This window comes from Bombina bombina, chromosome 10 (genome assembly GCF_027579735.1).
Source record: "Bombina bombina isolate aBomBom1 chromosome 10, aBomBom1.pri, whole genome shotgun sequence".
Taxonomy (NCBI): Eukaryota; Metazoa; Chordata; class Amphibia; order Anura; family Bombinatoridae; genus Bombina; species Bombina bombina.
In genome coordinates, this window is record NC_069508.1 from 88,155,099 (window position 1) to 88,181,764 (window position 26,666).

General features: G+C 36.6%; 1 protein-coding gene across 1 annotated transcript in view; it reads right to left on the reverse strand.

The window, feature by feature from the left end:
* The window catches only part of LOC128640813 (uncharacterized), a 74,908-nt gene that overhangs the window by 2,046 nt on the left and 46,196 nt on the right, over positions 1–26,666 (reverse strand). The window lies entirely within an intron of this gene.

Sequence of the window (26,666 nt, forward strand, 5' to 3'; positions counted from 1 at the left end):
CACACAAAGACATTCACACACACAGAGAGAAAACCAAATAAAACACACAAAGACATACATACACACAAACCCTCACTGAGACATCCACAGAAAACACACAAATACATACACACACTCTAACAGAGACACCCACAGAAAATGCACAGACATACACACACACCCTCACAGAGACATCCACAGAAAACACAGACATACATACATACACACACACACCCTCACAGAGACATCCACAGAAAACACACAAAGACATACACACCCACCCTCACAGAGGCATCCAGAGAAAATACACAAAGACATGCACACACACACCCTCACAGAGACACACATAGAAAAAGCACAAAGACATACGCACACCCTCACAGACATCCACAGAAAATGCACAGACATACACACCCACCCTCACAGAGAGACCCACAGAAGAAAATACATACACAATCATAGAGACACAAACAAAAGCACAAAGACATAAACACAGACACCCACAGAAACACTGCACAATTTCTGCACATTGCATCCCCTTAATGAACAGTGTGTGACATGCATGATAAAACAATTGCAGAAATTAAGAGATCACTTTTTAAAGAATCATATTTGTGAATATGCAAACAAAAATCATTCTGTGAATTCAAAATTGTACATTAATGATCTGGGTAGATGGCTAGATGAAGAGAAGTACTTTTGAAAGGTTGACATATGTTTGTTTTCTTCCCCCATTTTCCCCAACCAAGAGCACCACTTAAAATTTGGTGTACAAATGTTCCCATCTGTCACCAGTACTTATGGATTTTGAAAATGCTGTACTCTATATGGCCTTGGTGGAACCATAAGCTGTGGTACTCTAGGCTTGTTTGTATGTTTTTCAAAATTAAGTCAGCTCTAGTGTAAACTGAACAGTGTTAAGTTAACCTGTCTCATTTCAAACACTGAGCAATCTTAGTCTGAGAGTATAACATTTTATGCAGATGTTAAAATCTTAGATAAAATGCCTCCTTGCATCTGGAAAGTCCAAGCATAAAGGGGCAGTAAACTGGAATGTAATTAAAATAAATATATATATATATATATATATATATATATATATATATATATATTAATAAAAAAAACTTATATCTGCTAAAAGGGCATCTACCATTTGTGTATTGAGGAGGAAACATTTATGCATGGCTTTGAATATAGAATTTCTACAGCATTGTCAAATAATCATAAATACACTGTTGCATATTGCTAAAAAAATGTGTTTTTATGGACCCCTTTCCCCATCATACAAATACTACCACACTGAAGTTAAAATCGAAATTGCTCAAAGAAATAAAAAACATTTACTAAGTAAGTCCTACCTCCTCTGCAAATGAAAGTGATCTGCTGTCTGACTCAGGCACACACTGTACAAACTTAAGTGCCAAGTTTGTCTCACACTGTGCATAGTGGTTTAGTGCACACTCAGAAATCCTCTCAAATGGTAATGCTTTACTCCTTATAATAACATTTTCTACACTCAATGGCACTCTGCTGTAGTACCCTCTGGTGGCTGCCTAAATTAAAAAAAAAAAAAAAAAAGTTGTTCTTGCCCCTTGTGACATGGCTGTCGCTAGCACTGACCCACCTTGAGGGCAATCTGGGGACTCCCACCCCGGCGATCTGGCCTGAATAGTGAGAGGCATCACCAGGGCTTCACAATGCTCAGAGCCGTCACTAGCACTCTCCCACCTTGAGGGAGATCTGGGGGCTCCCACCCGCTCCTACCCCGGCAATCGTGCATGTAGAGTGACAGGCATTGCCGGGGTTTCCCGTTTTGCATGGTGACATCACGCGCAATAACATGATGACATCACCGCGCAACTTTATTTATACTTAACAATGTCAAGTATAGGAGCAGGGGGCATGCTGCTTAGATGCCTGTATCTCAGGCATCTAAGCAGCTACAGACCCCCAAGACCCACCGTTGGAAAGGTAATCTCCTATCCTATCCAACAGTATAAAGGAATACAAAAGTAAAAAATAGATAAATTTAATAAAAGTAAAAAAATTAAAAAAGCTCAAATCCAGCTTAGCACCCAGGTGGGAAATGGCTTATCAGCCAAAGGGTTAAAGGGACATGAGCCCCCCCCCCCTCAAAAAAGAAAAGTTCTATTTTATTTCTAATACCAAATTACATCCTTTTCTTGGTATACATTGTTGAAAAACTGTTTTAAGAGTGTGCACATAGAAAAAAATTGGGTTTAAAGTCTCTTTAAAGAATACGTGATTCATATATGTTCTACTTGAAGAAGAATTTTGGTTTCTGTTGTATAGAGTCTGATATTCATTTATTTTTTTACATCAACAAGGTTAAATTGGATGTTTACTATGGTGCAATATTTATAAAGTAACAATAGCTAGAGAAACTGTATGTGTTTTATAAATTAATTAGAATAATCATCATGTAATATGTGTTACACACCATATATATTAAGACACTCAAGTCAAAATTTAACGTTTATGATTCAGATAGAACAAGCAATTTTAAACTATTTTCCAATTTACTTCCATTAACAAAATGTGCACAGTCTTATTATATTTACACTTTTTGAGCCACCAGCTCCTACTGAGCATATGCAAGAATTCCCAGAATATTCATATATGCATTTGTGATTGACTGATGGCTTTCATATGATACAGTGGAAATAGACATAACTTTGAAATTTGTCAGAAAAATAATCTATTACTCATTTGAAGTTCATAAATACACATGTACTGTACACATATAAGACAATATATATATATATATGTGTGTGTGTGTATGTGTGTGTGTGTATGTGTGTGTGTGTGCATTGGAGCCCTTTCCAGTTAAAGGGACAGTATACACCCATTTTCATATATCTGCATGTGATAGACACTATTATAAAGAATAATATGCACAGATACTGATCTAAAAATCCAGTATAAAACCATTTAAAAACTTACTTAGAAGCTTACAGTTTAGCTCTATTTATAAGGTTACCAGAACACCCACTGCAAGTGGGAAATAGCAGACACTCCCCCTCCCCCTTCCTTTGCGTATGAAAAGACCCTTTATACAAACAGAAGCAAGCTGGAGTAGGTATACGTCAGTATTCTCCTTAAACATTGGGGCTTGGTTAGAAGTCTGAAAATCAGAGCAATGTTATTTAAAAGTAAGCAAAACTATCTGTTTAAAAAACAAAACAAAAACCTGTATGGGCTAAATAAATGGATCATCTAGAAGACATTTATGCAAAGAAAAATCTAGTGTATAATGTCCCTTTAAGTAGATGAAAACATGAAAAAACATATGTATGCAATATTAATTTTAAATAAAGTTTTTACCTATGCATTTACTGTATATATTTCACATTCTAATGTTCTGCATATAGCAGAATATGTTCTAAGTATTTCTAAATAGATATTCCTATATATATATATATATATATATATATATATATGTGTGTAATCATCAATATATATATATAGGTATAGATATATATTGTACCAAAATATCTTCAGCTATATGTAGAAATATAAACGTATGAATAAATAGAACATATTCTGCTATGTGAAGAACATTGGAATGTGAAACAATTATATTTTCATGTCGGGTTAACGCACATGAAAATACGCGATCGGGTTTGCGCCCAAAAAGGGTGTTCAACTTTTTTTGCTCCTTTGTCTTCTATGGGAGAATAGGTGAACGCGCAAACGATATTCTAAGTTCGGCTTTTTGTGCTCATTGGGTTAGCTTGTGAGCAAAAATAGTTTACTTTCAACTTATAATACAAGTACAAATAAATTCTTATACAATTTAGTGCATTGCTGCTATTACCCCATTTTTTGTACACATTTTCCTTTCTGCGATTTAAGCACATCAGTTTTTATATAATATTTTTTATTCATATTTGTATATAAAGCAATGGATGGAGAAGCAGGGCCTGTCAATCACCCCAAACTGATGTGTTTTGGGTGAGTTGTCTCTGCCACCTCTGAGGTTAAAGTTGAGGCTGAGGAATGGCCCTGGCCGCTGATTTTTCATTTGGGGTAAGCTGACTTACATGCCAAACCTGCACAGCAAGGGCTCTAACACAGCGTTCACTGCTTAATACACGGAATCCTTTGTAGGGACATTCTGATAAAGCCCTTTCTTTGAGAATATATTTAGGTAGAGCTCTGGGTGGTCTGTGAGGTGAATGTAGGCCACTCCCAAGTCTGTAAGGAATGACTTGTAATGGCTCCACAAGACTCTCCCCTAGTTTACAAACTTTCAAGTGCTCCTTAAAGACTCTACTGTTCAGGGATACATTTAATATACACTAAAATGTTCTTATCTTAGTTCCTCTCCTATTTTAGTTATCATCTTGAACCCCATTAGCATGTAAGCCTTCAAGCCTAGCTGCTTTGTAGATCACTTTCATGAGAGCTGATGGAACTTTGCATTATTAACCCCTTAATGACCGCAGCACTTTTCCATTTTCTGTCCGTTTGGGACCAAGGCTATTTTTACATTTCTGCGGTGTTTGTGTTTAGCTGTAATTTTCCTCTTACTCATTTACTGTACCCACACATATTATATACCGTTTTTCTCGCCATTAAATGGACTTTCTAAAGATACCATTATTTTCATCATATCTTATAATTTACTATAAAAATTTTTATAAAATATGAGGAAAAAATTGAAAAAAACACACTTTTTTAACTTTGACCCTCAAAATCTCCTACACTTCAACAACTACCAAAAAACTCCCATGCTAAATAGTTTCTAAATTTTGTCCTGAGTTTAGAAATACTCAATGTTTACATGTTCTTTGCTTTTTTTGCAAGTTATAGGGCAATAAGTACAAGTAGCACTTTGCTATTTCCAAAAATTTTTTAAAAAAATTAGCGATAGTTACATTGGAACACTGATATCTGTCAGGAATCCCTGATTAACCCTTCACATATATATATTTTTTAAAAGAACACAACCTAAGGTATTAAACATGGGGTATTTTGACTCTTTCCATGCAACTATTTTACCACCAATCTATGCCAAAGTTTGAAAAAAAAAAAAAAAAGTGGTGATTTTTTGACAAAATAGCAATTCAAGAATACATTTACTGAGAACGTTAAGGGTTACTGCCAAATAACACCCCAATATGTCTTCAGCAGCATCTCCTGAGTACAGTGATACCACCCATGTATAGGTCTGTTGGGTTCTCTGGGGGCTAAAAGGCCTTATTTTTAGGGGGCGCATTCCAGTTTTTTAATTTGGAATTTTCACATCTGTCGTCATGCACCCATGTCCTATTTGGGACATTTCTGAAGCCGGACAATGCAAATTACCCCCATCAAACCATATATTTTTAAAAAGTAGACACCCTAGGGTATTTCAAATGCTGGTATTTTAACACTTTGCATGCACTAATTCAACCACCAGTCTTTGTCAAACTTTTGGGTAGTCATTTTGGTGTGTTATTTTTCACACGCATTGTACTTTAGGCATGGATTCTCAGTTCCTGTTATATGTTACTGACCAAAAACACCTCAATATGTGTTCAACAACAACTTCTGAGTACAGTGATACCCCCCATGTATAGGTGTGTCGGGTTCTCTGGGGGCTAAAAGGCCTTAATTTTAAGGGGCGCATTCCAGTTTTTCAACTTGGAATTTTCATATCTGTCATCATGCACCCATGTCCTATTTGGGACATTTCTGAAGCCGGCCAATGTAAATTACCCCCATCAAACCATATATTTTTGAAAAGTAGACACCCTAGGGTATTTCAAATGCTGGTATTTTAACACTTTCCATGCACTAATTCAACCACTAGTCTTTGTCAAACTTTTAGGTAGTCATTTTTTTGCATTATTTTTCACACACATTGTACTTTAGGCATATATTCTCAGTCCCTGTTATGTGTTACTGCCAAAAAAAACCTCAATATGTATTCAACAACATCTCCTGAGTACAGTGATACCCCCCATGTATAGGTGTGTCGGGTTCTCTGGGGGCTAAAAGGCCTTAATTTTAGGGGGGGCATTCCAGTTTTTCAACTTGGAATTTTCACATCTGTCATCATGCACCCATGTCCTATTTGGGACATTTCTGAAGCCGGCCAATGTAAATTACCCCCATCAAACCTTATATTTTTGAAAAGTAGACACCCTAGGGTATTTCAAATGCTGGTATTTTAACACTTTCCATGCACTAATTCAACCACTAGTCTTTGTCAAACTTTTAGGTAGTCATTTTTTTGCATTATTTTTCACACACATTGTACTTTAGGCATATATTCTCAGTCCCTGTTATGTGTTACTGCCAAAAAAAACCTCAATATGTATTCAACAACATCTCCTGAGTACAGTGATACCCCCCATGTATAGGTGTGTCGGGTTCTCTGGGGGCTAAAAGGCCTTAATTTTAGGGGGCGCATTCCAGTTTTTCAACTTGGAATTTTCACATCTGTCATCATGCACCCATGTCCTATTTGGGACATTTCTGAAGCCGGCCAATGTAAATTACCCCCATCAAACCATATATTTTTGAAAAGTAGACACCCTAGGGTATTTCAAATGCTGGTATTTTAACACTTTCCATGCACTAATTCAACCACTAGTCTTTGTCAAACTTTTAGGTAGTCATTTTTTTGCATTATTTTTCACACACATTGTACTTTAGGCATATATTCTCAGTCCCTGTTATGTGTTACTGCCAAAAAAAACCTCAATATGTATTCAACAGCATCTCCTGAGTACAGTGATACCCCCCATGTATAGGTGTGTCGGGTTCTCTGGGGGCTAAAAGGCCTTAATTTTAGGGGGCGCATTCCAGTTTTTCAACTTGGAATTTTCACATCTGTCATCATGCACCCATGTCCTATTTGGGACATTTCTGAAGCCGGCCAATGTAAATTACCCCCATCAAACCATATATTTTTGAAAAGTAGACACCCTAGGGTATTTCAAATGCTGGTATTTTAACACTTTCCATGCACTAATTCAACCACTAGTCTTTGTCAAACTTTTAGGTAGTCATTTTTTTGCATTATTTTTCACACACATTGTACTTTAGGCATATATTCTCAGTCCCTGTTATGTGTTACTGCCAAAAAAAACCTCAATATGTATTAAACAACATCTCCTGAGTACAGTGATACCCCCCATGTATAGGTGTGTCGGGTTCTCTGGGGGCTAAAAGGTCTTAATTTTAGGGGGCGCATTCCAGTTTTTCAACTTGGAATTTTCACATCTGTCATCATGCACCCATGTCCTATTTGGGACATTTCTGAAGCCGGCCAATGTAAATTACCCCCATCAAACCATATATTTTTGAAAAGTAGACACCCTAGGGTATTTCAAATGCTGGTATTTTAACACTTTCCATGCACTAATTCAACCACTAGTCTTTGTCAAACTTTTAGGTAGTCATTTTTTTGCATTATTTTTCACACACATTGTACTTTAGGCATATATTCTCAGTCCCTGTTATGTGTTACTGCCAAAAAAAACCTCAATATGTATTCAACAACATCTCCTGAGTACAGTGATACCACCCATGTATAGGTGTGTCGGGTTCTCTGGGGGCTAAAAGGCCTTAATTTTAGGGGGCGCATTCCAGTTTTTCAACTTGAAATTTTCATATCTGTCATCATGCACCCATGTCCTATTTGGGACATTTCTGAAGCCGGGCAATGTAAATTACCCCCATCAAACCATATATTTTTGAAAAGTAGACACCCTAGGGTATTTCAAATGCTGGTATTTTAACACTTTCCATGCACTATTTCAACCACTAGTCTTTGTCAAACTTTTGGGTAGTCATTTTTTTTGTGTTATTTTTCACACACGTTGTACTTTAGGCATATATTCTCAGTCCCTGTTATGTGTTACTGCCAAAAAAACCTCAATATGTATTCAACAACATCTCCTGAGTACAGTGATACCCCCCATGTATAGGTGTGTCGGGTTCTCTGGGGGCTAAAAGGCCTTATTTTTAGGGGGCGCATTCCAGTTTTTCAACTTGGAATTTTCACATCCCATGCACCCATGTCCTATGTAGGACATTTCTGAAGCCGGCCAATGTAATTTACCCCCATCAAACCATATATTTTTGAAAAGTAGACACCCTAGGGTATTTCAAATGCTGGTATTTTAACACTTTCCATGCACTAATTCTTTGTCAAACTATTAGGCAGTCATTTTTTGTGTGTTATTTTTCACACACATTGTACTTTAGACATGAATTCTCAGCTCCTGTTATGTGTTACTGCCAAAGAAGACCCCAATATGTGTTCACCAACATCTCCTGAGTACAGTGATACCACCTATGCATAAGTTTCTTGGCTTGTTCGGGGGGTGTAATGCCAAATGTCCAACATGCGTTTGTGATTTTTTTTTCACATTTAACATATTTTCTTTGCCTATTGTCTTTTTGGGGGTATTTTAACATACCCCAATTTATTTGTTTCCATGAATGTGCATATTTTTGAAATGTTGACACCCCAAGGTATTGTATATGGTGTGCTTTGATGCATTTGAAGTAACTGTTTTAGCTAAAAAAAATTGGAGAAAGTGTATGGTGGCATTTTTTCAATTTTCATTTTTACACACACATTGCTTTTTGACTATGATTTAGGAGAGACTGTTGTAAGTTAGTGCAAAAAAATACTTCAGGTTGTTTTCTGCTAGGCACCCTGAGTACACCTATGCCCCCCATGCATAGGTTTGCCAGGATTTTGGGAAGGTTATGTTACAATTTTATGACTTGTGATTTTAGTTATTAAGTGAGAGTATTTCTTCTGATAGGCCTATCTTTAGTTTGGGGCCTATTGTAAACCCCACTTTTATTTATTGCCATGAATGTGCATATTTTTGAAATGTTGACACCCCAAGGTATTGTATATGGTGTGCTTTGATGCATTTGAAGTAACTGTTTTAGCTAAAAAAAATTGGAGAAAGTGTATGGTGGCATTTTTTCAATTTTCATTTTTACACACACATTGCTTTTTGACTATGATTTAGGAGAGACTGTTGTAAGTTAGTGCAAAAAAAATACTACAGGTTGTTTTCTGCTAGGCACCCTGAGTACACCTATGTCCCCATGCATAGGTTTGACAGGGGTTTTTGTAAAAAAAAAAAAAAGAACAGCCCCATTTTAGAAAAAAAAATATATTAGTGAAATGTAAAAATCTGGCACATTAAAAGTAAAAAAATAACAAAAAATTTAACAGTAAACATAACAAAAAAAAAAATAACAGCAAATTTATTTATTTTTTAAAAATTGACCATTGTATGGTACCGCTTGAAGCAGTCCCCAATGCAGAGTCCAGGCTGTCCAGGGCAATCAGGACAGTAATATATGGTGTCCCTTCTCTGCCCCCTCTTGGTACAGACTCTGCATTTTTTTTGTGGTCTCTGCTTTGCGGCAGTAGGGGGGATTTTAAAAATAAAATGAGTAGCCCCAACTCTGCTCTCTCCCATCACCGCCCGGGGAGCAGGTGCATCATGGTACAAAATCCCCGAAATGATCTGGAGCTGAAATTGTAAAAAAGTCAGTTTCATTCCGGGGTTTGCTTTTTTGAACAACAAAAAAGCGTTGTGGGTTGCAATCTGCATTAGGTAAATTGCAACCTTTTTGTACCAGGCCCTTGTCTTCCGCATAATTAGGTAGGGCTGCAGCAGCTGATCTGCCAGATCAACCCCACCCATATGTCTGTTATAAGACTTGATGCACACTGGCTTCCTTATGATCTCAGCTCTGCCACGTACAGAGACCGCCACCGTCCTCTCTGTGTGGATGGTGGTAAGAAGGTATACATCCTTCTTGTCTCTGTACTTCAGTGCCAACAGCTCCTCTTGGCGCAGAGCAGAGGTCTCCCCCCTTCGTAGCCGGGTGCGTACAAGTTGTCCTGGGAAACCTTTGCGGTTCTTTTTAATAGTACCGCAAGCTACTGTATCAAAGCAATACAGTAGCTTGAACAAAAGGACACTTGTATAATAATTGTCTAAGTACAAGTGATACCCTTTGTTCATTAGGGGTAATATCAGGTCCCAGACAATCTTGCCAGTGGTTCCCATATGTTCTGGGCAACCTGGAGGGTCAAGGTGGCTATCCTTTCCCTCATACACCCGGAAGGCCTGAGTATACCCAGTCTCGCTCTCACAGAGCTTATACACCTTTACCCCATACCTGGAGCGCTTGGAAGGAATATACTGCTTGAATCCCAGCCTTCCCTTATACTTCATCAGGGATTCATCAACGCATATATTCCTTCCAGGTGTATAAGCCTCTGCAAACCTGGCAGAAAAGTGGGTAATCAGGGGGCGGATTTTATACAGCCTGTCAAATTGGGGATGCTCCCTAGGGGGGCACAGGCTGTTGTCGCTGAAGTGCATGAAATGAAGAATCATTTCATATCTCTGCCTCGACATACTCTGGGAGAAAATGGGGGTAGAGCAGATGGGGCTACTGCTCCAGTAGGAGCGAACGGAGAGTTTCTTTATGATGCCCATCAGCATAGTCAATGCCCAGAATTTTTTAAATTCTGGCACATTGATGGGGGCCCATTGCTGCTTTGCCAAATATGTTTCAGGCTTTGCAGCACGGTACTGATGGGCATATAAATTAGTTTGGGCGACAATGTTCCCCAATACATCATCACCCAGAAACACCTCCAGAAACTGTTGGGGGCTAAAACCTGCCACATCTATATTTATGCCAGCATTTGCTGTGAAGGATGGGATATCTGGCCTCTGGAGATGAGGCGTTACCCACTCTTCAGCGGCAATGGCAGCAACACGCCTCCTTCTAGCAGGGGGGCTGGCAGGGGGGCTAGCAGGGGGGCTGGCAGGGGGGCTAGCAGCCACAGATACATCACTATCAGTTGAGACTGCATCTAATGATGTATCTGAGCATATGGCAGGGTCAAAATTGGGGTCTGAGTCAGACATAGAGGCATCTGACTCTGACGCAAGGATGGCATACGCCTCCTCAACACTATATCTTTTCTGTGACATTTTTGTATCTGTCACAGAAAACCAAAATTAATTAATTAACTAAATGGCCTTTGGGTTTTTTTAAAAAAAAGTACAGCTATGCTAATGCCAGTGATTTATAGCGATCACTGGCAAGCTAGGGGTTAAATACTCTTTAAATTAAATTAACTAAATGGCCTTTGGGTTTTTTTAAAAAAAAGTACAGCTATGCTAATGCCAGTGATTTATAGCGATCACTGGCAAGCTAGGGGTTAAATACTCTTTAAATTAAATTAACTAAATGGCCTTTGGGTTTTTTTAAAAAAAAGTACAGCTATGCTAATGCCAGTGATTTATAGCGATCACTGGCAAGCTAGGGGTTAAATACTCTTTAAATTAAATTAAATTAGCTAAATGGCTCTGAAAGGAGCCTTTGGGTTTTTAAAAAATGACAACAACAAAAATTAACCCCTAAAAAAATGCACAGACAGCAAAAATGTACAGCTATGCTAATGCCAGTGATTTATAGCGATCACTGGCAAGCTAGGGGTTAAATAGTTTTTAAATTAAATTAAATTAGCTAAATGGCTCTGAAAGGAGCCTTTGGGTTTTTAAAAAATTACAACAACAAAAATTAACCCCTAAAAAAATGCACAGACAGCAAAAAAGTACAGCTATGCTAATGCCAGTGATGTATAGCGATCACTGGCAAGCTAGGGGTTAAATACTATTTAAATTAAATTAAATTAGCTAAATGGCTCTGAAAGGAGCGTTTAGGTTTTTAAAAAATTACAACAACAAAAATTAACCCCTAAAAAATGCACAGACAGCAAAAAAGTACAGCTATGCTAATGCCAGTGATGTATAGCGATCACTGGCAAGCTAGGGGTTAAATAGTCTTTAAATTAAATTAAATTAGCTAAATGGCTCTGAAAGGAGCCTTTGAGTTTTTAAAAAAAAATACAACAACAAAAATTAACCCTTAAAAATGCACAGACAGCAAAAAAAAGTGCAGCTGTGCTACTGCCAGTGATTTATAGTGATCACTGGCAAGCTAGGGGTTAATGGCTCTGAAAAGAGCCTTTGGATTTTAAATTTTTTAACAAATAAAAGAAATAAATCTCTCTCTTTCTCCAACAAAATGGCAAGTGAGGAGAGGGAGGGAGATCCACACTGATCAGAGTCAATATTTACAAATATTGACATGATCAGACAAATGGGGTATTTTATTATTATTATTTTTTTTTTCTAAGAAGGCTCAGATTGGGTGACCCTAGCTTGCCCCTATGGTGAGACAGGCTAGGGACACCCCCAGATGCCCCATGATGCACCGGGCATCGCCATTTTGGAAGCCTCATGGGGGAGGGGGGGGGGGGGCGCTATATGTGGGCTTTTTTATTTTATATTTTATTTTTCCCATTTTTTATTTTATTTATATACTAACTAAGTGCACTTAGCACACTAGCAGAGCATCGGAAGCGTGTCCGATCGCTTCCGATGCTCTGCTGCACTGCCGGGCTCCACGTGGAGCAAAACCGGAAGTGATCACTCAAGGGGGAGTGATCGCTCCGGTCCCGGCACTCCGTAACAGCACTGCAGGGATGCCCAGACATCGAGGCATCCCTGCAGTACTGTAATAGTGCCTGGAAGCGATCTTGATCGCTTCCAGCACTCACTTTAGCCGAGGACGTGCAGGGTACGTCGTCAGGCGTTAACTGCCTTTTTTTTTCAGACGTACCCTGCACGTCCTCGGTCACTAAGGGGTTAAGTGGTTGAGCAGGTGTCTCAGTAATCATTTTTTGTGTGCTGTAAAAAAGACTTGATAGAGAGCTGGCAACTAATCTAATGTTCTAAGTACCTTCATTTATTAAAACAGAAAGATTTTATACATTTCTCCCAATGGGATATGAACTAGACATGATCTCAGCAAAACATTTGTGTCGTATATTAGATTTTGTTAGATACAGATGAGACATATTAGACAAAACTATTTGTAGCATCCACTAAATTTTGTAACATCCTTCAGACTGTGGGTTTTTTCTTGGTGCTCATTTTGTGGAAAAAATGAAAGTATAGTTTCCAAATACCTGAACAATGTATGTCTAGACATCAACATTTTTAAAAATGTTTTTAATTAGACAAGGAAGTTCATTCTTGTCAAGAAATATTTACTAAACATCTGTGTTTTATCAGAGTCATTAGTTCAGATTAGATGATAATATATCTGATTAACACATATTTACACAGAACACCTTAGGCATCAATATTTATTTCCGGCGGGGTAGAGGACTCCACATGACCCAGCTTCACAATGGGCTAGATTCATAAAGTCTGTTTATGTAAGAGGTGTGGCTCTTCAGTTCTGTGAGGGTCCTACTTAAAGGGACATTAAACATATAGGGGCTGATTTACCAAGCGATCAATCGGCCCCAATGCTTATAATTCCACCGAAACCTTCAGGCTCGCCAGAATCAGCAATTTAGAAGCAGCGGTCTTAAGACCGCTGTTCCTTAACTCATCAGCCTGCTCTGAGGCTGAGGACATCAATCTGCCCAATTGTGTACAATAGGGTTGATTGACACCCCCTACTGGCGGCTGATTGTCCGTGAATCTGCAGGGGGCTCTTTTAAGGGCTACTGCTGTAGTTTAGCGTCAATAACGTTTTTTTTTTTTTTTTCGGGTGTTTTTTTTTTTAAGTGATGTTTTAGTATATGCAAAACAGTTTTTTTTTTTGTGGTAATTTGTTGTTTTCGGTAATGTTAGGTTTTTTTATTTTTCAAGTAAGGTTAGGTTTTTTATTTTTTAAAGGAACTGTAGGTTTTGGTTTTTTTTACATGTAGGTTAGGGGAGTTTGCTGTTAGTGGGTTACTTTGCGATGGTGGTTCTGGAGGTTTAGGGATGAATTTTGCTTTGTGTGTTACTTTGAGATGGGGGTTGTGGCAGTTTAGGGGTTAATAGTGTAGTGGGTTACTTTGAGATGGGCATACAAAACTATTTAAGCAGCAACGGTAGACACTTATGTGGAATGAGGAGGGAGATAGCAAAGCAAGTTAAAAAGTCTGTTTATTACAACATGAAGTTAAGAACATACAGAGCACAGCTAACAGACCTACACAACTGACGCGTTTCCTGCCGCTCAGGCATGTCCCTTTAAAGGAAGTAGTTTGTGGGATCAGTGAGTTTTTAATTTCCTCACCTTCCCAAGGATAAGTATAAGTGCATTTGATGGAAGGGTTTTGTTTTCTCACAAGTTCGAGTGCAAATCTAAAAACCCCCTCGACAAAATCTTTTATTCTCGACATTTTATATTGAGGGAAGGTTCAGCCAAATGAGGTGAGGCCTGATTACTACATGAGAATAATATAATTTTTATATAAATATTATCATAGTTTTCAAAGCTGACAGGAACATTTCTGTATTCTAAGAATAATGTTACAAAAGTTTACACTTTAAGGTTAGAGGTAAGAGAGGGATTTATTGCTGCACAAGCATTTCTTGTGAAATGCTTGTGCAATGCCGCCCCCTGCAGATTCACGGCCAATCGACCAATAGCAGAGGGTGTCAGTCAACTTGATCGTATCTGATCGGGCTGATTGCTGTCCACCACCTCAGAGGTGGCGGACGAGTTAGGGAGCAGCAGTCTGAAGGCTGGCATGGAAACAGCAGCATATGGCTGCATTTGGGGTTGTTAAATTGGCTCCTTAGTCTGTAGCAAAATAATATCAATAAATGTATAAATAAATATATAAATAAATAAAAGATATTTATTGTAGGAGCACTACAAAAGTTAAAGGGACACTGAACCCAAATTTACTTTTGTGATTCAGATAGAGCATGCAATTGTAAGCAACTTTCTAATTTACTCCTATTATCAATTTTTCTTTGTTCTCTTGCTATCCTTATTTGAAAAAGAAGGCATCTAAGCTTTTTGTTTGGTTCAGGACTCCGGACAGCAGTTTTTTATTGCTGGATACATTTATCCACCAATCAGCAAGAACAACACAGGATGTTCACCAAAAATGGGCCGACATCTAAACTTACATTCTTGCATTTCAAATAAAGATACCAAGAGAATGAAGAAAATGCGATAATAGGAGTAAATTAGAAAGTTGTTTAAAATTGCATGCTCTATCTGAATCATGAAAGAAAGAAAATTGGGTTCAGTATCCCTTTAAGGCTTAAAGGGACATGAAACCCATTTTTTTCTTTTATAATTCAGATAGAGCATGCATTTTAAAACAACTTTCTTATTTACTTCTATTATTATATTTTCTTTGTGCTCTTTGTATCTTCCGTGAAAAAACAGGGATGAAAGCTCAGAAGTGTGCGTGAGACTGGAGAGCTTTATGGCAGCAGTTTAGCAAGGATGTTATCCATTTGCAAGAGTTTTAGATGGCAGAATTTCCTCCCATGTAGTGCTCCAGACAGCTACTAAGGTATCTATACCATGGGGATTAAGCATATTTGATAATATAAGTAAACTGGAAACTTGTTTAACCCTTTGAGTGCTAAGCACTTTCCCACCTGGGTGCTAAGATTTTTTAATTTTTTTAATTTTTTTTATTTTTGAACAATTTTTTTTAAAACTTTTTTTAAAAAATGTTCAGACCCCAAGACTTACACTGATGGAAAGGTTAGGCGATCATATTTCCAATGGTGGGTTTTGGGGGTCTGTAGCTGCTTTGATGCCTGAGATACAGGCTTCTAAGCAGCATGCTCCCTGTTCCTATACTTGACATTGTTAAGTATAAATAAAGTTGTGCGGTGATGTCATCACATTATTGCGCGTGATGTTACCACGCAAAACAGGAAGCCCCGGCGATGCCTGTCACTCTACATGCACGATCGCAGGGGTAGGAGCGGGTGGGAGCCCCCAGATCTCCCTCAAGGTGGGAGAGTGCTAGTGACGACTCTGAGCTGTCATTAGCACCAGAGTGGGAAACTCTGTGATGGCTCAGAGCCGTCATTAGCACTCAAAGGGTTAAAAATGTTATGCTCTGTCTAAATCACTGTCTGAAAATGTTATGCTCTGTCTAAATCACTGTCTGAAAATGTCATGCTCTGTCTAAATCACTGTCTGAAAATGTTATGCTCTGTCTAAATCACTGTCTGAAAATGTCATGCTCTGTCTAAATCACTGTCTGAAAATGTCATGCTCTGTCTAAATCATTGTCTGAAAATGTTATGCTCTGTCTAAATCACTGTCTGAAAATGTTATGCTCTGTCTAAATCACAGAAGAGTTTTTTTTAGATTTCATATCCCTTTAAATATATTATATATGTGTAACTATAACATTATGAAACATTATGATAGGTTGTGCTAATAGGGTAGACATTTCTAAAAGGTATTGCTGGCAGTTCACTATTTCTCTCTGCTTTTTTTAAATAAAAAGCAGGGATCTCAGTGGATTTGTAAAGGTCGAACTTTGTTATATTCTTTCAACCTCATTTACCATGTGTCGCTGCCTGGTTTAGCAGTGCACTGGCATGAAGATGTCTGCGTTAAAACAAACACTAGAAGCAAAAAAGTAAGATATTGTGAAACTCATTTGCATATCCCTTGCTTTAGTTAAAATACTGATATCTGAAATGTTCTGTGAAAATTGTGCAGATGTATTAAATAAAGATTTATTGTGAAATAATATTCTCACAGGAAATTATTTTTTCCCTTATCATTTGCACCTAATGGTAATTAAATGTTCAAGAATTAATAGTTTGATCTATCTATCTATCTATCTATCTATCTATCTATCTATTTATCTATCTATTTATCTATCAATCTATCTATCAGCTATCATCTATCTATCTATCATTTATCAATCTATCATCTATCTATCTATCTATCTATCTATCTATAAATCATCTATCATCTATCTATCATCTGTCTGTTGTCTATTTTTCTTTCTATCTATCTATCATCTATCTATCTATCTATCTTTCTATCTATCTTTCTATCTAGATGAAAGGGTAGCAAATTATAAATAGATATGTATATGAATATACTGTATACATATATATGTATGTGTTTATATGCTTATATACACATATTAATACATAAATATATATGTATATAAGCATATACATACGTATTTACAGGGAACACACAGTTCTCCATAGACTGCAAATTTAATCGCTCCACCTGTAATCTAGCCCATATTTGGTTATGGTGCGTGACGTGTCATTGCAAGCAGATACTAAGCATGGACAGGCAGTCGGATTACTGCCGTATTCTAAATCCACATACATACCATTATAAATTAGTTGGAAAACACTCTCATAATTTAGATGGTTAGCAGTTAAAAGATGCATTTAGATGGTTAGCAGTGGTGTGGATGGAAACTGATTTCAATAGTTAACTATAAAAGTTGTTACTAAGTAATCTCCTTTAAAAATGCAATTTTAATAATGCCAGTACTGTTAGTGACAATCACTACAATGTGAGTGAAAATTACAATCACATATTAAAAATTAAATATAAAAAACATGCCATTTGTAGATGTAATTTCCCTAGACACATACAAAACACAGAAATGGACTACACTCTCATCCTAGTTTGAGAGTGCAGTCCATTTCCATGTAAATAAATAATCCTGTCTTAAATAGGACTAGAATAAATGTGAAATGTACACCCTCCATACAGCTCTCAAACCAGGGTCTACTAAAAAACAAACAACTAAACAAACAAAAACCCCACTATATGTTAAATAAAGCTAAGGGTTTATCCCACAGTTAATCCATTTTCTGGTATATTTATAAAGAATTGTGTTCAAAAACAGTATTGTGTTCAAAAATAGGTGTTTTTTAATTTTCCAGGTCAATCTTTGCATGACTACATTTTTGACATTCTCTTCCCCTCATCAATAACTTATGACTGTGTGTCTGTGCTTAGAGAAACAATGTTACAGACATATCTCTTATTCATATTTTTTTAATGTTATACCTCAATGCTTTAAATAAATATTATTAAAATTTACTTGAGCTCAAATGACAAAAAGGAAAACCTCTAACATACAAATATAGCAAAGCTGTAATTTTGTTCCTTGGAAATATTTTTTATTATATAGTGAACATTTTAATAAAAACAGAATGTCAAAGCTATCTTGGAACATTAGTTTAGTTTATTGGCACAAGCAAAGCCAAATCTTCATTTTCATTCTTCATTGGGTGAAGCACCCAAAGACATCGTCTAAACTGATATGCTTTCAAGATTGCTTGGTATATTTTAAAATGTGTTTTATATGCAAGCATGATTTAATTTTTAAAATTCTGCATGCAATTGGATTAATTTCCATTGCATTTAAGAATTTCTATTATAAAAAATAAATAATAAAATAAATAATAATAAATAAGTTTCTGGACTTGATTAAAAAGGTGATTTTTTTTTTTAAAAAAAGCAAAGGGCTATATTACGCGTGGAGCGGTAATTATTGCTCCAGCTTGCAAGCTAGCTTTACTCAACTTCAGTTCTTTGTGCATGTTGGGTAGCACTCATATTACAAGTTAAAAGTAAGCTAACCCAACTCTCGCAAAGAGCAAAAGTTAGACTATTGCGACCGCGTTAACGCACTCTCCCTTTGACATCAATGGAGAGAGAAATGTGGAAAAAAACTAACACTCTAAGTAACATACTTGCGCGCTAACCCAAATCGCCATAAGCCCGCTACTCTAATAACCCCTTAACTACCACATAATCCACTGCAAAGTACCCCACTACACTAGTAACCCCTAAACAACCACATAGCCCACCACAAAGTACCTGCTACACTAGTAGCTCCTACACCACCACAAAGTATCTACTAACATCTAAACCCCCTAACCTAAAACCCATGGTACCCCAAAACAGACTAAGCTTACCTGTAAAAAAAAAACTAACAGTACCCTTAAAAGAGAAAAAAAACTTACCTGAAAAAACCTAACCTTACCATAAAACTAACAAATCTAACTTTACTGAAAAAACAACAACCTAAGATTATAAAAAACCCTAACCTTACAAAGAAACCCTAACATTACAAAAAAAAATAACATTACAAAAAATAAAAAAACCTAGCAATACAAAAAAAACACAAACAAATTACCAAAAATAAAAAAGAGTTATGCCTATTCTAAAATTCCACTTAAAAAAAACACCACAAAATAAAAAACCTATACAAACACTAAACTACAGAAATATCTATTAAAAGGACCTTTTGTAGGACATTGCCCTAAAGTGTCAGCTCTTTTTCTTAAAAGAAACTAAGTCTACCAAACTCTATAATTAATCCCCCCACCCCCCAAAAAAGGCTAAAGAAATCTAAAAATGACTGCTCTCAAAATTGTCCTGCAAAGAATGAAAGCTTTTTCTATTGGCTGATTTAAATTTGAAATTGAAAATCAGCCAATAGGAATGCAAGGGTACCCCTATATAAAGGGGGTACCTAGCATTAAAAATTCAGTGTGCTTGTTGACCGCAGGAAGAGGATGTTGGGGATGGAAGATAAAAAGTTGAATGAAGAGTGCCACCAGTATGAATATAAGAAGATTGCTGTCGGGATGAAGATGGACCACCACTGGGATGAAGATGGGGCGCTGCCGCACAGATTAACCTTTGATGATACTCATCTTTAGAGTTTAGTGTTAATTTTGTTTTTGGTGTTTTTTTTCCTTAGGATTTTATTTTCTGGGCAGCAAAAGAGCTAAATGCCCCTTTTAAGGACAATGTCAAGCCAACGCCCTTTTCAGGGCAATTTTTATTGTAGTTTATTCTTATAGCCTTTTTTGATGGGGGGTACTTGTAGAGTTTGGTAGACTTATTTTTTTAAGAAAAAGAGCTCATAGTTTAGGGTAATGCCCTACAAAAGGCATTTTTAAGAGTTATTTCTGTAGTTTAGTGTTAGTTTAGTTTTTTTTATTTTGGGGTGTTTTCTTTAAGTTGGGTTCTAGAATATGCATGAAACAAGGAGATATAAGCAACATCTCATAACGTAACCATGTTTGTAAAGGTGTGTTTGCTGAAAAGGGAGGAATCACACTCACAATTTGTGATGGCACCAGCGATGAATAGGTACTAGAAGGCAGGCTGACAATTTCAGCGTTCAGCTCGCTGGGACCCCGTAGTGATGGCACAAACCTGGACATCTAGTTTCTCCTTATGTGTCGATAGCCGGAATTCCTATGTTATATAAGTTGCAAAAGCAGCAAGCTGCTCTCAGTGTCTGCAGACAAGACCGATCTGCACAAACTTCAAATGAAAGCCAAAATGCTACGTCAAGGAAACAAGGGAGAGCACACACCCCAATGATGAGATGTGATGTCGGTGTAAAGTGAAAAATCTTTAATAACACGCGTTTCTCGGCCCAAAGAGGATGTTTCTTCAGGCATAGATAATAAAACGTAAGAGCTGAATTTCACATAGCAACCGGATGTGGTAATTACAAATTGACCAATCACAATTGGCTACAATGTTGCATTTACTAACACTTAACATTCTTGTCAAGGTAACATTAATTACAAAGATATTGTTTAACAATTGTAAAAACTACAGATAAAATAATGCTAGTTGACAGAAACTTAAAGGGACATAGAACTCAATTTTTTTCTTTCATTATTATTATTTAGAAAGGGAATTACATATTAAACAATTTTCTAATTTCCTTCTATTATCTAATTTGCTCCATTCTCTTGATATCCTTTGCTGAAAAGCATATCTAGATAGGCTCAGTAGCTGCTGATTGGTGGCTGAACATAGATGCCTCTTGTGATTGGCTCACCCATCTGCATTGCTATTTCTTCAACAAATGATATCTAAAGATTGAAGCAAATTAGAAAATAGAAGTAAATTGAAATATTGTTTAAAATTGTATTCTCTACCTGAACCATGAAAGAAAAATATGTGTTTTAGTGTCCCTTTAAATGTAACCAGCAGCAACATATTATTTATGTTTGAAATCTTAGTTGCAAGTGTAAAAAGTAATCTGACTGATAATACAAATTAAAACTACAAAATAAACAATAGTATAAAATAAGGTAATACTGAAAAGAGCGACCGCCTCAAAATAGAGCGATCGACCCAAAAAATAGGCAATCAGCGTGTATAGATGGCTAACTTGTTCATACAAAATGTATATGTGCATATGGCAATTAATAAAAATGATAAAAATTAAAATAATAAATGAAATAAATTTAAAGTGTTGCAGCTTAGATGATGTCGGTGAAAGAATGTGAAGATGAGTGATATGTGTGCGTGAGACATATCAAACAGCAATGTTGTGCTAAGTGGAAAAGACCAGTGTGTATAACCTTGATAGGATGAGTGTGTTTGTAACTGGGGAATGAATAAAAGTATGTGGTGAAAAAGGCAATGTTAGCAAAGAATGCTGGAGATATAATAGTGACACGTATTGACAAAAGAATGATGAAATGTGTAAGGTGTAAATGAGAAAGGGATACTTGTGTATGCAGGTGATGTGATGTCTAGAAAGTGAAATGCTAATCATAAGTGTTTTTGTAGTGATGTTACTTATGATTAGCATTTCGCCCAGGTCACTTTCCAGACATCACATCACCTGCACACAAATAGTATTCCTTTCTCATTTACACCTTACACATTTCATCACTTTTGTTTCAATACGTGTCACTATTATATTTCCAGCATTCTTTGCCCAGTTCACTTTCCAGACATCACATCCCATTTATTTTTATCATTTTTATTAATTGCCATATGCACATATACATTGTTTATGGCAACAAATTAGCCATCTATAAACGCTGATTGCTCTTTTTTGGGGTGGTTGCTCCATTTTGGGGCAGTCGCTCTTTTTAGTATTTAAAAATCAAGGCAGAGTAGCAGCAAATAAAGGATTCATTATTTAACACAACAACAAATGCAGCAACGTTTCGGTATTGCTTGACTAAGGTAGTAATACCGAAACGTTGCTGCATTTGTTGTTGTGTTAAATAATAAATCCTTTATTTGCTGCTACTCTGCCTTGATTTTTTTTATCTACTGTTCAGAGTTTGGAGTGGAACTCTGGAGTGGCGTGCATTGGGCCGTTGTGTTCTGGATTAAGGACTTGCTGTTTTCTGATACTCTTTTTAGTATTAACACCATATTTGATATTTTATGCTATTTTTTATTTTGGTAGTTTTAATATGTATTATTAGTTAGATTACTTTTACACTAAATAATATGTTGCTGCTGGTTACATTTAAGTTTCTGACTACTTGCGTTATTTTACTTGTAGCTTGTACAATTGTTAAACAATATCATTGTTATTAATGTTACCTTTTCAAGAATGTTACATGTTATTAAATGCAACATTGTAGCCACTTGTGATGGGTTATTTCATAATTACCACATCCGGGTTCGACGTCACTTTTATTTAAAATTATCGCTTATGTTTTTTATTGTTTATGCCTGAAGAAAAAAGTTTTGGACCAAGAAACACGTGTCATTAAAGATCTCTCACGTTACAGCGACATCACGGCTTCTCATTGGGGTGCGCACTCACCCTTGCTTCACTGACGTAGCCTTTTGGCTTCCATTTGAAGTTTGTGCAGAACGGCCCTGTCTTCAGACTCACACTGAGAGCGGCTTGCTGCTTTTGCAACTTTAAATCAAACATAGCCTATTATCGGCTATAACATAGGAGATCCGGCTATCCAAACATACAGAGAAACTAGACGTACAGGTTTAAGCGGTCACAACGGGGTCCAAGCGAGCTAACTGCTGAAAGTGTCAGCCTGTCTTTCTAGCACCTATTTCTTGTGGGTGCCATCGCAAATCATGAGTTTGATTATTCCTTTTTCAGCAAACACACCTTTACAAACATAGCTATGCTATGAGGCGCCTCTTTTGTCTTTTTGTTTCATCCATAGATTGACTCCAGCACCTGCGGTCTCAAGTGGGGCAGCCTCTTAGCTACAAACGAGATAATTAAACAATGACACAGACTCTGAGAAACATTCAATATTTTGTTCTATTTTTGTTATTACACACAATGCTTATTAGGTGATTTTATATATTTGAATATTCTTACCTTAGTCCACTAGTACCAATCAGGGATTATTCATACATTTTAATAACACCTTCCAGCATTGTTTTAATGATTTATACATCATATACAATTTATTCGGATAATTCTAGTAGAGTTTGTGCACCCCTAGAGAAAGTACTATGGGACTTTCCTTTAGTTTAAGAATAGGCATAACTTTTTTTATTTTTGGTAATTTTTTTGTTGTTTTTTTGTAATTTAAGTTTTTTATTTATTGTAATGTTAGGGGGGTTTGTAATGTTAGATTGTTTATTTTTAAAGGTAAGGTAATTTTGTTTTTTTACAGATAAGGACTCTGTTTATGGGTAACTTATGGAGTATTAGGTTAAGAGATTTAGATGCTAGTGAGTAACTTTGCAATGTGGGGGTGACACATATAAATACATAAATACATATGCACACATATATATAGACAAATCTATATACATACATACACATATATCTTTAGACATGTATATCTATGTCTCTCGAAGTTAGTCTCATATCTTTGAGCTATATAACTTGTGTGCAATATTTTTTTGAATAATTTTATTAAACAGTGTTATTATGAGTGTAACTGTACTATGTAATGTATTTTTGTTGTGTTTTGTGACACTTTTTAATTTTGTGAAACAGTTAACCACAACTCTGAAGTTACGGTAATTATTCTTTCTAGCGTAAATTAATGATTGTGCACATGATATCTGAATTTTAGTTGCTCAATTGACTTATAAAGATAATTTCCACATCTCTGTAGGTGGATAGATAAAACCTCCACAACTGTAAAATAAAAAAATACATTTTAGACATAATCAAAACTCTTTATCAAAATACAAAGCCCTGTAGTATATTTTAAAATACCATCTTTTAGATGCAACAAATTCACTAACTTTCATCCTCCTATTTATAACTGAAATTTGTAACTGAAATGTCCCATTTGACGTAAAATGAAGATATGTTTAAGACAAAATATTGCAGAAATGAACTATTTAATTAAGAAAAACATTTAAAGCGTGATAACCTTTTACTCAACTGTTTTCTTGTTTAATATATGATTAATAAACCCCTAAAATATGTGACTGTAAAGAGCATTGATTAGTTTGGTACAATCCCAGGGAAAGTAGAGATAGATTTAAAATATTTAACTATGTTATTAGTTGAAGATGAGATGTAATTCAATCTGTTGCTATAGCCTTTGATAATAGAAAAAAAAAAATCTGGCATGCAATATGTTATTTTTGCTAAAAAATAATAATTATACTCTCATATTTACTATAATCTAAATGAATAATGATTATGAATTTTTATGAGTTATGCTGGCAAGTTATCTGTCCAAGATTCCAGAGCCATGGAATCTGGAAGTATGCCTCATTATCTGGGTCATCCTCTCAATGTCCGTGACGATAAAGAGATGGATAAACAGACAGACAGACAGACAGACAGAAAGATTAACAGACAAACAGACAGACAGATAGATAGTAGACAGACAGATGATAGATAAAGTGACAAATGATAGATAGATTTACAGAAAGATAGACGGATAGATAGACAAACAGATAGTAGTCGATAGACAGACAGATAGATAGACAGATAATAGATAGATCAGATCGAGCCACAACAATTTTCTGTAGAGCTGGACAAAGCTCAGGGTGCAGCTGTGCACCAAAGATTGCTCGGAGATATAGATATCAGATAAACTGCAACAAGTTCATCCACAAAGACTTGTCATTCAGGATAGTGAGATCTTATAGGGTTCAGAACACACGGTTGTATTGTGTAGGCACATTAAGCACTGTGGGTTGTACTACTGTGTATTTTGAGTGTGGGGCAATTAGGTCAAAACAACGACCACAGCCCTACAATGCCTCTTCAAAAAGTGTCCTAGTAATATAGGTAGGGTTGCCACCTGTCCCTTAAAATAAAGAACACTTATAAGTTACACATGCTGCAGGGTGTGCAGGGAGGAATATAAATAGCGCTGTCCAGAAACACAATACATGTTCCTCCCTGCACACCCTGCAGAATGTGTAACTCATAATTATCCAGGAAAACATGGCTGAGGTGGCAACCCTAAATATAGGGTGGTAACCTTATTTATACATAACAAGAGTTGGATAAAGCTTATACAATAAAGCCTAACATTAAGCCCCATACAGGTACTCACGGTTCCTGAAGTCCAGCGGAGAAGGTCTTCTTCCAGGCAGGTCCATCATCTTCATCCACAGCAAAGGCGGCACAGAGCAGAGGTCCGGAGCGGTCTTCTCAGATGTGGCAATTCTCAGCGGCGGTCAGCAGCGGCGGTGTGGAGGTTCCTCTTCATGTGATCGTCTGCTGCACACTTAAGATTGAATGCAAGGTACCCCATATTTATTGGGGTACCTTGCATTCCTATTGGCTGAAATTTTCAAAATCAGCCAATAGAATGAGAGCTACTGAAATCTTATTGGCTGATTTGAACAGCCAATAGGATTTCAGTAGCTGTAATCCTATTGGCTGATTTCAAAATTTCAGCCAATAGGAATGCAATGTACCCCAAATTGATTGCGGTACCTTACATTCTGAGGATCCAGGCATTAGGAACACAGCTCTGCACCTCCGCTCTGTGCTGCCTTCACTCCAGATGAAGATAGAAGATGATGGATTAGTCTGGAAGCCTTTTCCGCTGGACTTCAGGAACAGTGAGTACCTATCTGGGGCTTAGGTTTAGGCTTTTTTATTTTAATTTTTGGGGTGTTTTTTTTTCAGATTAGGGTTTTTTCGGCTTGAAAAAGAGCTGATTGCCCTTTTATGGGCAGTAAAAGAGCTGAATGGGTAGTTTAGTTTTTTTTAGTGTTAGTTTTTTTTTTTATCTTGGGGGGTTCTGTGGTAAAAGAGCTGTTTAACTTAGGGCAATTCCCTACCAAAGGCACTTTTAAGGGCTATTGGTAGTTTAGTATTAGATTAGGGTGTGCTTTTATTGTATAGGGGTATTAGTTTAGGTTTAATTTTATTATTTTGGATAACTTTGTTTATTTTTTTCTGTATTTTTACTTTTTTTATTTTTTGTAACTGTAGCTTGGGGGTTGTATTTTTTTTTATCATAGACTGCCCTCTGGGCAGGCTTATCGCCTAATATATATATATATATATATATATATATATATATATAGATATATATAGATATATATAGATAGATATATATATATATATATATATATATATAGATAGATAGATAGATAGATAGATAGATAGATAGATATACACACAGGGCTCAACATTAAATGTCCTAAGCTACTAGCCAGGGCAAAATCGCTACTAATCTCGCCCACACCACACTCACTACCACACCCTCTCTTTGCATATGTTTAGCCATTGTGAAACACTGTTCATTACTTTTCTCTACTACATAAAGCAGGCCTAAGGCTCATTGAGCTATGGCTCTCTGATTCTAAGTAGCTCTCTGTTACAAGTAGCTCACAGAATTACTCACTGGATCAATATCCACATGCTTCTAATCCTACTTCATCTCATCTCTCTGCAGGTATGTCTTCCTGCTTCTGCCTCCCTGACTGTTTTTAAATGCCCCTTTAATTTCTGCTAGAATTCCCTGGTATGTCTTCCTGCTTCTGCCTCCCTGACTGCTTTTAACCCCCCTTTAATTTCTGCTAGAATTCCCTGGTATGTCTTCCTGCTTCTGCCTCCTTGACTGCTTTTAAACGCCCCTTTTATTTCTGCTAGA